This window comes from Nicotiana tabacum, chromosome 7, assembly GCF_000715075.1.
Source record: "Nicotiana tabacum cultivar K326 chromosome 7, ASM71507v2, whole genome shotgun sequence".
Lineage (NCBI taxonomy): Eukaryota > Viridiplantae > Streptophyta > Magnoliopsida > Solanales > Solanaceae > Nicotiana > Nicotiana tabacum.
In genome coordinates, this window is record NC_134086.1 from 102875385 (window position 1) to 102888409 (window position 13025).

General features: G+C 39.4%; 1 protein-coding gene across 2 annotated transcripts in view; it reads left to right on the forward strand.

Moving 5' to 3' along the window:
- Positions 1-2959, forward strand: part of LOC107784450 (ATP-dependent DNA helicase PIF1-like) — a 33643-nt gene extending 30684 nt beyond the window's left edge. Inside the window, exons 9-10 of one of the 2 annotated variants that reach the window (XM_075217435.1) lie at positions 711-2041; positions 2217-2959. The gene's annotated coding sequence lies outside the window, so the exon portion shown is untranslated. The other variant, XM_075217432.1, reaches the window with a different exon arrangement.
- Positions 2960-13025: the final 10066 nt, after the last annotated feature.

The window sequence follows — 13025 nt, forward strand, 5'->3', positions numbered from 1 at the left end:
TGACGTCTTTTCTTGGATAATAAGTAACAACTACTTCCCAAGTAATAATAATGGTTTCCACTAACTAAGCCTATTCTTGGTCTTACTTGTGTCAGAACATGTACTTGGCGGAAGTATATCCCTCATTTTACCACAGCTATTAGGTGCTCAGTCATGAGCTAATCTTCTCTTTTGTTGACAAAAGCAAACAGCTTAAAATCTACTTCAACTGTAGCTCAGTTTTAGTTAAGATTTCTTCTTTTATGTATCTCGACTTTGGAACAGCTTAGTTTGCTTCTCATGGGTACAGGAGAACAACTTGTAGAAGTTTAGGCTGCCACAACCTGTTCTTTCCATTGGTGGAATCCTACAAGTGGAGCTATTACGCAGAGTTCAAAGACGAGAAATGGATGGTCTATATTATATATGGTTAACTCCCTCTTTTGGTTTATTGGCCTCGAAAAATGACTTCTATTTGCTGCTATTAATGCAGTCATAGTCTACCATATGGTAGTCGTATACATAAATGAGGATGTGAGTTCAAAAGGGCATTAATATATTATTTTTGTGTTTCTAAGATAATCTTACAGATGAATATTATCTCACAAGTTTATCCACAGCTCTTTAAGTTGCACGTAGTTTTTATGGGTGTTGGATATCATTGAGTTTATTTGAGCAGATTATACACTCTTATGTGAATCATTAACACGCTTAATTCATCTTCATAGCAGAGTAGAAGACACTCAGCTGACTGACAAACTGCTAGAGGTCACTTTAGTGCCTGCAACAGTTGGATAATACGAAACAAAAGTAAGCTAAAATTTAAGTATTGTAAGTGGGTTATGGTAATCTCATCAGGGGGTAGCACTTAGCAGTATGCTCGATCTTCTAAACATGCTTTTTCTCTCTTTCTCCTTCTGCTGAGAAATCATTTTTGGTGCACTGGGAGAAGCGTATGCTCATGAAGTTGGAGGAGAAATCCAAGAAAGGAAAAAAGAGTGCTGATAGATAGGTGAAGACAGTGAGCATATTGCTAAATAATGTTAAAATCACATTTTTTGTATGTAGTTATGACTGTTAAATACAATCTCCCTTTAGCCTGTAGTACTTTGCTTTATATAGCATCCCAACAAAACCTTTAAGTAAACAAAAACATATTCCATAACATGTTTCTTTTCTATGCCCCAGGATAGATTTAAGTCCCTATATAGTTCTATTAACAGAAATGCTAAATAGTCGTTGGGCCCGGGCATACTCTAACTGGTATATATATATAATAAGAAAAGAAACATTATAAAACTATTTTTATATTTTTAAACTTATGTTTTAAAATTGGAACTAAAAGTTGACTGAAATCCTATTAGAATGAAAATAAGTAAATATTTTTAAAATACTACTTTAAATGTTGCGCTGGTCAAAAATTGCATGCTTACAGCTGCCCCTCTTTGCTTGGAAACACGAAGAATTTTTGGAGCAAAGAAAAATCAGCAACGTAATTAATTTATGCGATGCTTATTCAAAACGAAACAAAGATGGACAAAAGATTGTGACAGATACATGGAATCTGAGTTGCCTACATATCCTTGGCTATAAAGAAATCAGGTCACGTGTAGTTCAGAAGTGAATAAAGTAACGGAGTGTGTGGAGAGGATGAGAGAGTCGAGTGAGATACCGTTCTGTCGTGATTCTGATCCGCGGGTCCTGTTATTACATCAAAATCAAAATCAAAATCTTGAAGAACTAAACAAACATATCAGCTAAGAGTTACAAGATTCTTATCTATAAGTTTTCTGAAGCTTGATCTTGAGACTTGGATGGTTCTTCATGCAGACTTTTGATTTGAACCTTGATGCTTGCTAGCTACAGGTGCTGATTCATTATTCCACGGCTTCTTCGGATCAAGACCAGACATGTAGTGCTCGTGACTTCAGTCATTTCTTAAGCAATTCACATCTTTCATCTGCTTTTGCATTTTGGATTCACTTCTTTTTTTTCTTTTCTTTTATTCTGGATCGAGCCTTCTTCTTTTGGTCATCTTGGACTGTCGACTCGCATTCTTGAGGTGAGCTTCTGCTGCTTCTAACTTGAATTAACTTCTGAAATAACTTTCCTCATTCTCCAGGCGGGCACCTGCTGCTGCTGCAGTCGCTTATTACACTCTATTTTACTGCACTTTAATTGAGTTTGAGCTTTAATCGCTAGTGTCTTGCACTAATTGTGTGTTTTATGCCTTGTAGGAGTGATTCCGAGCTATGTAGATGTTATGGAATAAATTCAAGTGATTTGGAGCTTTGAAGTCTGAGTAAAAGCTCAAGGAATTAAGTCGGGATCGTGTTCGGGGGTCAACGGATGATAGTTAGAACAAACGAAGAATCGAGTAGGCATATTACGCATTGTCTCATAGAACGCACATAATATTTTGCTTAGAACTCTATTTGGGATACACAATATATGGTTGGAAAGCTACCTCAAAGGGCTACAACTTTCATGTTTTACGTTTTTCCAAATTCCAAACGGAAGAGGGTGAAATGTGCGCATCAAGAGCGCGGCCGCGCTCAGGCCGCGCTCGTCAGGCAGAATCAAAGTGGATATGCGCGGTCTGAGCGCGGACGCGCACGTCCTGTCCGGAAAATGTGTCCTTTTTTGCGTAGGAGAAGGTGTAATTGTTTGGGCTCAACCCTACTTGGTATATATACATGGAAAAACGGTATTTTGAAGACCTTGGACATAATTTAGACCTAAGGATGCTAAGGAGACCGAGATTCGACCTAAGGAGGAAGAGACACAATAGGAGCAAGGCGGGGAATTCTTCTACGAGTTTTTCCTTCCTCTTCCTATTTTTTGTTGTTGGTTATGACTTTTAGTATTGTAGTTTTACATACTATTATGAATAACTAATTTGTTATCTAGGGTTTTGATGGAACCTTTGGTAGGATAATTCTTGTTATGTTTTTATATAATTGAGCCGTAGTATTTTCTCTATTTGTTCAACTATATTATTCTTGTGGTTGATTGAAGGGCCCTCAATTAGTTGTGCCTATTTAGTATGTATTACTCGGGAGAGAGTGCATATTTAGGTAGTTGTTGAACAACATCACTCTCGACGTATGTGAGGAATCAATAACCAAGGGTTTAAAGGTGGGATTAGGGATAACGAAACCTTAGGTGCGATAACTCGGGAGAGTATGTCTAGTAAATTGTCGTAATTACTCGGGAGAGAATTACAACATGTAGAGAGCTCATGATCGGTAGAGAATACTTAGGCAAAATTATAGAAGACATAGCGGGAAAGATTCCGATAATTGGGGGAAATCATAACTTTAGACCTCCTTAATCGTTTCTCCAACCTGTAGTATCCTCAGTGTTAATTTATTATTTTAATTTGTTAGTTAGTTAGTTAAACACAAGAATCTTAATATCTATAAGTTAGGAATTGTTCAAGCTTGTACTCTTGGTGATAGTGAACAACTGTAGCTAAGCCTTAGTTCTCTGTGGGATTCGACTCCGGACTTGTAAACCGGATGATATTTGCAACGGCTGCTTTGTCCTTTTTATAAGGCATAGTTGGGCGTGATCATCATATTTGATTCACGATCCTTGTTCAACTTGTAGTGCCCTAAGGGTTTCACCATCAAGACTCTCTCATTTTTCTTTCTCTTAACTTGTCGTCGCCTTATGGTGCTTGTGAAGGTTTTCACCGATAAGACTCTCTCATCTTGTTCTTTTCTACTTATTTTCTCTGATTCTGCAGATGATAAGGCGTTGACCATAGTAAAAAATATCATATGCTCCTGGAATATCTAGCTCGCACTCTCAAAGACTATCTGGGAGGTCTTTTTTGGATTGTAATGCGGCTTTTGGACAAGGTTATAAAGAAAGAAAGGGCATGAAGGCTCAAATTAAAACTAATACAAAAGGGTTAATTTATGGGAAAATTTCATATTAAAACAACTTGGCTGCCTACTTTTCAACTTTATAGACCATATTTCAATTTACAATTGAGTAGCCCAAAAATAACATGCCCATATCCGAAAAAGGGGGCGTTATTTTCGTTTTTTGGGACTCAGAAGCGGGATTTTGTATCTTTCAGCGGGATTTTTTCTCATTCTTTCCACTCTTCTTCCCCAAATCTACAAAAATTCAATCTTACAGTCAATGCAACTCTAATATCCCTAGAAATTCTTCTTCATCTCGAATTAATAGCAAATCAAACACGAAAAGTGGATTTTTTTTGCTGCAATCAGCGCAATTTTCATTTTTGTTGCAATTTTGATTTCAAATTTTTGTTCGATGGAGCTTTTTCCAGTTTATGTTCTTCATAGTGGTGAATGGGAAGAAAACAAGTTTATCAATTTCGTCAGCGATTGTGTAATAATCGAGTCGACATTCAGCTAAAACAATTTAGTTGCAGCTATTTCGGAACAGATTAGGATCGATTTTGAATTAAACACATTAGAGATTAACTTTCTCCCAAAGGATGGTTTACCACCGATCCTGATTTAAACCAGCTTCAAAAGCCGGCACCACTTCAAACCAGCTTCAAAATCACACTCACGAACCATCTCACTCTCCCCTTTTCAAATCCCAACATGGTTCTCCTCGAATCCATCCCAATTTCCTCAAATCTTGAATCAAAATCCGGGACCCTAATTCCTTCTTCACCTCTGTCTCGTCCGTTAAGGTTTGGTTTGATTGTTCTCCGAGCATGAAGAATTTTTGGACTAGAAACAAGTGTTAGGTGGGTTGTTCTCACAAGAACAACCCGAATAACACTCATTTCGGGTCCAAGTTGAAATGGCCGGTTAGTCCATGCAAATTCATCGTTTGTTTTTCCCACTCAGGTATTTCGGGTCCTTATTGCTTGTTCTACAATTTCCTTTCAAGCTTCGTCTGTTTCTTCCCTCTCTCAGATTTTTCCATTCTTACATAAATAGGCCCGTTATTTTTTTTTATTAGTCTAGTTTTCTTCTTCTATTAGTTAGAGTTTGGTTTAGTAAATCCTTTATTGGCTGTTTAGTTGAATTTTTAGTTTTGGACGCCCTTACAATCCTGGTTTGTCAAATTTTATTTGTTGAGGGCTGGGTTTGTTGATTGGGTTCTGAAAGTTAAGAAGGCCCAAAGAAGAAGGGTTCGCCTAATTGGCAGGCCAGGGTTTGGGTCCTGGGTCAACTTGACCCGAGTTGGTTTTAAGAGTAAATAACCTAGATTAGAGGGGTAAATGGGGAATATAGGTAGGGGAATCTTGCCACATCTGACTAGGAAGCTTCCAGGAAAGGGGAAATGGGGGTATTTCAGCAATTAGGGTTTAAACCTAGGGTGTGAACTGAACAAAAAGAAAATTGGGGAAGGGATAATTGGCAAACTAGGAACTCACTTCTGCAGCCCTAGGGTCCTCTATATAAGGCTGTCTTAATAAAAATGATGGGGAGAGGTCAGACCTAGAAAAATCAGAGGCAGCCGAAGGAGAATTTAAACATTGAAAAGGGTCTGAAGAATCAGAGAAAAATACAAAAACAACACCATAAAACACTGTTTGATTGGAGTATTATAGGTCACTCTATGGGTTTTCAAAAATGTTTGAATTGGTTTTTTGAACTTTCCTGGGATTGAAATGGTTTAACAAGCTGGATTTTGCTGATTCGATCTGCTGAAGTTCATCTTCTGCTGTTGTTGATCTTCTCACTCTCTTTTTTTTGCTTTAACTTTATCAGGTACATACTCTTGATACTCAATGGCTTGTGAAGTTGATTTGCAGAATGAAATAAAAGCAGATTTCGAAGCATAGCATTAGCTTATGTCGCTGTTTCAGTCATGATACATGGATGTGTTTTTATTTATTTATCTGATTGATGTGCTACATCATATAATTGTATTTCAGCTTGAATAATTAGGTTTTCTATGTTCTTTTGTATTGCTTTACTTATTCAGAATTGTTATAACTTGGAGGATGATTGGACTAGTTTGACTGTCATGAAAGCCTGAATATGTAGGCCGCATTGGAATATTTATGCTATGTATTTTTACTCAAAGTGTGGCCACAGATTGGTAGTGTCTGGATGTTACATTTGTTCACAAGATTGGACAGTTAGTTCATTTTTAACTAATATGCACGATAGCTTCTTTATTCATTGTTGTTGATAAAAGTATGCTTGAATTCAAGTTGTCAAGTAGTTAGTTAGTGCAAAATCCATATTAAAAGAAAGGGGAAAAATGGTTAAGAATGCTTTCGAGAAGTCCCATGTAATTGGTTGTACGTGAGCATGCTAAAACAGAGTTGAAATTTGAATGTTAATGTGAAGTTGAATTGTTAAGATTTAGAAGTTCAAAATGATGAGTCAATCGCATGGCTCATTATTCTATTTTTTTTTAAAAATTGTTTGGAAATTGAATGTCTTCCTGGTAGTTTAAGAACATTTAGTAACATATGTATGAATTATTATTTTGCTCTTTAAGTGATTTCAAGTTTATTCATCTTTATTCTACTTGTGTTGTTGGTTTCTTAAGTTAGGCTACCATGTTGGTTCATATTATCTAAGAATGGATTTTGTTAAAGTAGATAAATATAATAGCAAAAGATCTGTGTGCAAAGGGAATAACTATCGTCCCCAGATTAGTTTCCATCGAGGTCGCGCATGGTTGTGCCAAATATGGAAGTCTGCCAACTCGCAAGATTAAAATTAGTAAGGTTAGCCCATGTTGGAATGAGTTATACGTAAAGCTGGAATATTACTGTAAATTGGATGTCACATAGCTGTAGGTCATGGTTAATATTGTAACAGGACATGGTCACAAGACAAAGGAAAATCACTGACTTTGCGATCTAATGCAGAATTGGTATCAATTTACTTTCTTGTAGTTTAGTTAGCTAAATATGATTATTCGTAGTTCACTTAGTTGAATGTTTTTCCTTTAATGAATTGGAGGTGCGCCGTGCTAAACAAAATGACAAATGCATGGCCCTCATGTAATTAATCTTGTTTATCCTTAGAATCGAGGTGCGCCATTTAGCGAATTTTTCATGGCCCTCGCAAAGTTGCAAACGCGTAGTTGCTTTAGGCGCGTTGTTTTAATAATTTACCTCCCTAAACTCGGGTGCACATTTATGTGACCCAAATCCAAATCTCAACGTTAGATAAAATATGTTGCGGATTGCGGGTGCATTTATGTGATGTGGTTTGAAACATATTTTAAATGAAGTTGCAATATTCCTTTAACTAATTAAATAAAAGTGGTTATAAAGTTAAAATTGAACCATAGGTTAAAACATGTATTAAAATCAGACAATAGGCCAATTATGATAGTTTAAGCGACCGTTCTAGAACCACGGAATCCGGGGTGCTTAACACCTTCCCTCGGGTTAACAAAATTCCTTACCCGAATTTTTGTGTTCACGAACTGTAAAACAGAGTCAATCTTTTCCTCGATTCGGGATTTGAACTGGTGACTTGGGACACCATAAAATTATCCCAAGTGGTGACTCTGAATTTAATAAATAAATAATCCCGTTTCGATTGTCACTTTAAGTTGGAAAAAACTCCCTTATATATACCCTTCTGGGGGTATAAGTAAAAAGAAGGTGTGACAACTCTGGCGACTCTGCTAGGGATCCAACCCAGAATCTCTAGTTTTGCGGTTCAAGAATTCGAGCTTAGAATAATTGTTATATTTGACTTTATTTACTATCTAATTTTATTACATAATTGGGCCTAATGTGCTAAATGTTGCCTTTACCGCTTTGATATTATCTGAACTGTACATAAACTGCTACAAAACCCCTCTCTTCTCTATCCCGAGGAGTGCACGCTGGTCGTGACTTCTTTCTGTTAGTGTCATATCCCAAATAAAATGAGGTTCGGACAAGTTGCAAAGCCAGATGATCTTTTGGTTATCGGTACACAGCCCCCCTCGGCTCGAGTTGTCCGTTCGGGTAAGCCAGGTCTAGAACAATGTACCTAGGTTTTAAACCTAGAATAACTCAGCCTCATACCGGATCCTTAGTAGGAACGCTTATCTGCATCATGTGCATTTGACTTTGGAGACTCAACACAGGGGTTGGGTCTGTCTAGGACAGGTGTACCCGAAATGAAAAAGACCATCCTGATGCATCCTACTTGCTAATTGTGCATTCATTTGCTTTGGATTTGCATGTTAACCGGCTTATAGGGGAAAGGTTGAGAGAAGGAAAGCCAATGTGAGGGCTAAGAGAGATAATTGCTTGTTTTTGGAAAAACCAATGTCCAAATGGTACTGAAACTCTGCCGAAATTTTGAAATTTTTTTTTGTTTTATTTTAAAAAAAAGAGAGAGAAAAAAAAAAGTTGTTTTTGTTTTAAATTGCCCGAACTATGCCAGTTTGATTCTCACCGGATGTGGTATACGTAGGCAACCCCCATCGGGTCCAACTTCCTTTTGCAAAAATAGCCCAAAAGGCATCAAAATTTTCTTACTTTGTTGGAAATAAGTAAGGTGAAGCCATTCTTGTCGAAAATCGCCGAATGTCCCCAAAAGGGTGTCAGAATGCTGTTTTTGCAAGAACAGTCACCTTTGGTCTTTTTTTTTTGACATTTTGGCCGGTTAGCAAGCACAACCTTAAAATCTTCCCCCCGAAAGTGCTAAAAGACCGTATTTGCAAAACCGGGTTTTATTTTTGAAATGAAAATTTGAAAAGAAAAGAGAGAAAAACAGTATTAACTTTGTTTTTGAGTCAAATGAGTCTTGATTTTGCTTAATCACCCTAATAAATGTGCAGAATGAGCACGAGTCAAAGTTTGCCAATAATAGTCATGAACAAGATCCCTTTGGAATTGCATATGTGGTGGGAGGATCTGGGTAAATCAGAGCAATATAAGGCCAATCTACATCTGGGAGGCCTCACCGGGTTGTTGAAGATAAGGCCTAGAGGAGACATCATAAAGGCGTTGGTTACGTTTTGGGACCCAGCTCAACGTCTTGCATTTCTCGGATTTTGAACTCACCCACCTTGGAAGAGATAGCAGGTTATATGGGAAGTACTGAAGGTCTGAGGCAAAAATATCTGATTGCTCCAAGAGCCGTTAACTCTCACAAATTCATGGATTTGTTAAAAATAAGCAAGGGAGTCCCGTACTCTGAGTTGGAGGATGGTTTTTCCACTCTACGTTTTATATACTAGAGGTACGGGCATGTAGGAGGATTCAACAACCCAGAAAGTGGGGTTTGTAGCAAAGGGAACCGAGCGAAATGGGATGAGCATAGGCGTTTCGCTTTCATGGTAGCTTTCTTAGGCCTCGTGGTGTTTCCCCGGAAAGATGGGAATATCGATCTGCGGGTGGCTGGAATTGTCAAAGTATTGATTACCAACACCAAGAGCACCCTTGCCCCTATGATAGTATCTGAGATATACCGAGCTCTCACAGCTTGTAAGGCTGGGGCAGATTTCTTCGAGGGATGCAATTTGCTATTACAGATTTGGATGATCAAACACCTGTGTCACCGCCCCCAGTATATGAGTTATGGGTCCGCAGAGAAAAGTTGCATTGAAGAGTTCGACACAAGGATTTTAGGGTTCAATTTACCAGAAGGGTTTGGAGATTGGGTATCCCGCTTGCGCTCCATCACTGCGGGGCAAATAGAATGGACACTGGGTTGGCTTCCTGTTGAAGAAATTATGTATATGCCCGCCACTGGTCCTTACTTCCTCCTAATGGGTCTTCGAGGCATTCAGCCTTACGCTCCATACTGGGTGATGAGACAGTTGGGAAGGTATCAGGTGATGCACCTAGATGAAGATCTTAGTGTTTATGCGGTCGAGGTTAGTTCCGACGTCCAATTTCATGAAGAAACAGTTCGTTCTATTTGGAACGAATGTCAATATTTGACAGCAAACACTCGAGTGCGTTACCTATCTAGAGGCGAGGTCTCACCCGCCTATCTTGCCTGGTATAGAAAGAAGAACGCCATAAGGGTGAACCTGAAAGACCAGCCAAAAAGCCTCACATTCAGGAATTCATTAAGGCGTCGCAAGAACAGCGGGCTTGGTTGGCCAAGGAGAATGAGTACAGGGCCATAATAGGAAAACTGGAGAAGCAAGTCAGGGATCTCCAATTCGAGAATGGTTTGCAAGCCGCGGCGGATGAAGATGAAAAGAAAAAGCTAGCCAAAGAAAATGAGGCCCTTCGAGCCCAGATTCGAGAAATGAAAACAACAACTAAAAATCCCGCCAGAAGTGCAAAGGATGAAAAGCTTATAAAGAACCTTAGGCAGAAGGTGGATGAATATGGTTTTGATTTGAACAAAGCAGAGGGTAAACTAGCCAGGGCTCGAACAAAATTGGCTAAGAATGCGGAAGAACGAGCGCGCTTGGTTAAACAGTTAAAAGAGAAATATGACAATGAGATTGTGTGGTTGAAGAAAAGGGTTACCATCTTTGAGAACAAAATGATCAAATAGGCAAAAGACTTTAAGGCAGAAAGGGAACACTGTTACGCAGCGATGGCATAGTTAGAAAGATATTTGCAACAACTTCAAGAACAGAATCATGTAACCGAACAAACTTTGGAAGCCAGGGCCCAGCAGATTGGGCGTTTGTTGCAAGAAAAGGGTGTCATAAGAGAGAAAGTCAGAAGGATCGCCCACTACATCGCGATGAAATGTAGTAGTTGTGAGGATATGACTAGAGCCATGTTCTTTGCCACCGCGATGACCTTTGTTCGCCAGATAATGGAAAATCTCTACCACCTCCAAGGGGATTTAGTGCATAGGCCCGCGGTGAGACCGAATGATGTCCCGCGGGCCCCAGGAACAGTTGAGGCGTTGATGTATTCGTGATTTTCATTGAAGTCTGTTAGTCTATTTTCGAGTCTGTATTTTCATTTTTCTGTTTGAGTCTGTATTTTCATATTTTCATCAAAGTCTATTAGTGTCTTTTTGAGTCTGTTAGTTTTTGAGTCGTTGTAATCAAAGCATTTACTTTTTATGAAATTTTGAAAATCCCAAAATATTTTATTTTTACACTTATCCCAAAAACTATGCTTGGTCTGATTCATGCAGGGTCATGATACGTAGACAATCTCTATAGGATTCGACCATAACCAAAAGAAAGAAAAAGAGTGATAAAAAAAGGGAAGAATAAGAGAGAAAAGGAAAAGAAAAGAGAGAGAAAATAAGAAATAGTGAGAAGGAAATAATGGCAAAGTAATAAAGAGTCATGAGAGAATAAAAACAAAGAGAGACCAAGCAAGGAAAGGCAAGAATGAAAAAGAAAAAAGAAGTTGCAAATGGAAATAAGGAAAGCCGGGATGATGCAAGCAGCCGATCAAATGCATAATAGAAACGGTTAAATGCTTAGGTGCATTCACTCCTCAAATGTGCGATTGCTTATCTGTTAAAGCCTTAATCGCTAACAAGTTTGTTAATGATAAAATTATAGTTCAGGCAGGTGGTTAGTTTGATTGGCATTCTGGCAACTCACTCCTACAACACCCGGTCCAAAAACAAATTGATCATGGCCAATCAGGAACTTGAGACAAGCATTGTCGATCCGTCAAAAGAGGTGGAAGAATCGAAGGTTAATCTGAGAGATGAGTTGTATAAGCTGAAGCAGCAGATGGCTGAAATGTACCAAGCATGGGCAAAAGGGCACCCACCGCCAGTTTACCTTGCCAACCCTGCTTTTATCCCGCCATTGGCTCAGCCCCAGGAACCTCCCACGGTGAACTCATCTCCGGCCTTTCCCCTCTACCAACAATGCCACAACACCACTTCCCATACATCATAAACTCCACCGCCCAAACAAGTCACGTACCCTCCTCTACCAGTCATTCCTATTTTTGTGGCACCCCCACCTACTGCATTACACCAATCCTCTAGTGAGCCTCTGTTCCAGACTCACGACAACCAGTATTACCCCCGGAGCCCACTTTCAAGGTTCCCGAACCCTATTCCTACACTCCTCATTTTGACCTCCCCGCGGAAACTGAAAAACCATCTAAAAATCCCAAACAGGAGGAAATGTTCAGGAAAGTTAAAAGCCTGGAACAATCATTCAGGGACATGCGGGGGTTGGGAGGTCAAGTAAGTGTGGCTTACAAAGATCTATGTCTATTTCCAGATGTGTAATTGCTGGCAGGGTTTAAGATGCCCAAGTTTGATTTGTATGATGGGTACGGTGATCCAGTGGCGCATTCGAGAGGTTTTTGTAGCAAAATGAGGGGAGCTGGCGGGAAAGATGAGTTGCTAATGGCATATTTCAGTCAAAGTCTGAGTGTTTCAGCGCTGGAGTAGTACACTGGTATGATCACGGAAGATGGTACACATGGGATGATCTAGCCCATGCATTTGCTTGTCACTTCTAGTACAATCTCGAGATTATTCCGGATCATCTGTCTTTGACGAAACTTGAGAAAAAGCGCAATGAGAGTTTCAGGGAGTATGGTTTTAGGTGGAGAGAACAGGCAGCAAGGGTTGACCCTCCAATGAAAGAAAGTGAAATGGTGGATTATTTTCTACAGGCCTTAGAACCTACTTATTACGGTCATCTGGTATCAGCTATAGGCAAGTCCTTCAATGAAGTGGTAAATATGGGCGGTATGGTAGAAGAAGGGCTCAAGACAAACAAAATCATGAGCTATTCGACTATTAAGGCAACCACCCAGGCCATTCAAAGCGAAACTGGGGGAGTAATTGGAAAGAAGAAGAAAGAGGATGTAGCAACGATTGATTCAGGAGCTTGGTTCGGAACCAGAGGTCCATCACACCACTATCATCAGCCTCGTTCCTACCACCAAACCTATAATCCACCCCAACACTACTACCCATCACTAGACCCCTATTTTTCTGTCTACCATGCCTAAACATACAGCCAACCTCCAGCCCATGCACAATGGCATGCAACAGTCCCACAAAATATGTACCCAGCTCCACAAAATGCCTATCCACCCCCAAGAGCCTACCAAAACCCTCCTGGATCAGATTTCCGGCTCAACCAAGCATTTAAGAATGAGATGTTTCAAAAGAAGAAACCCTTCACTCCATTGGGAGAATCCTATACCAGTTTGTTCCACAGGTTGC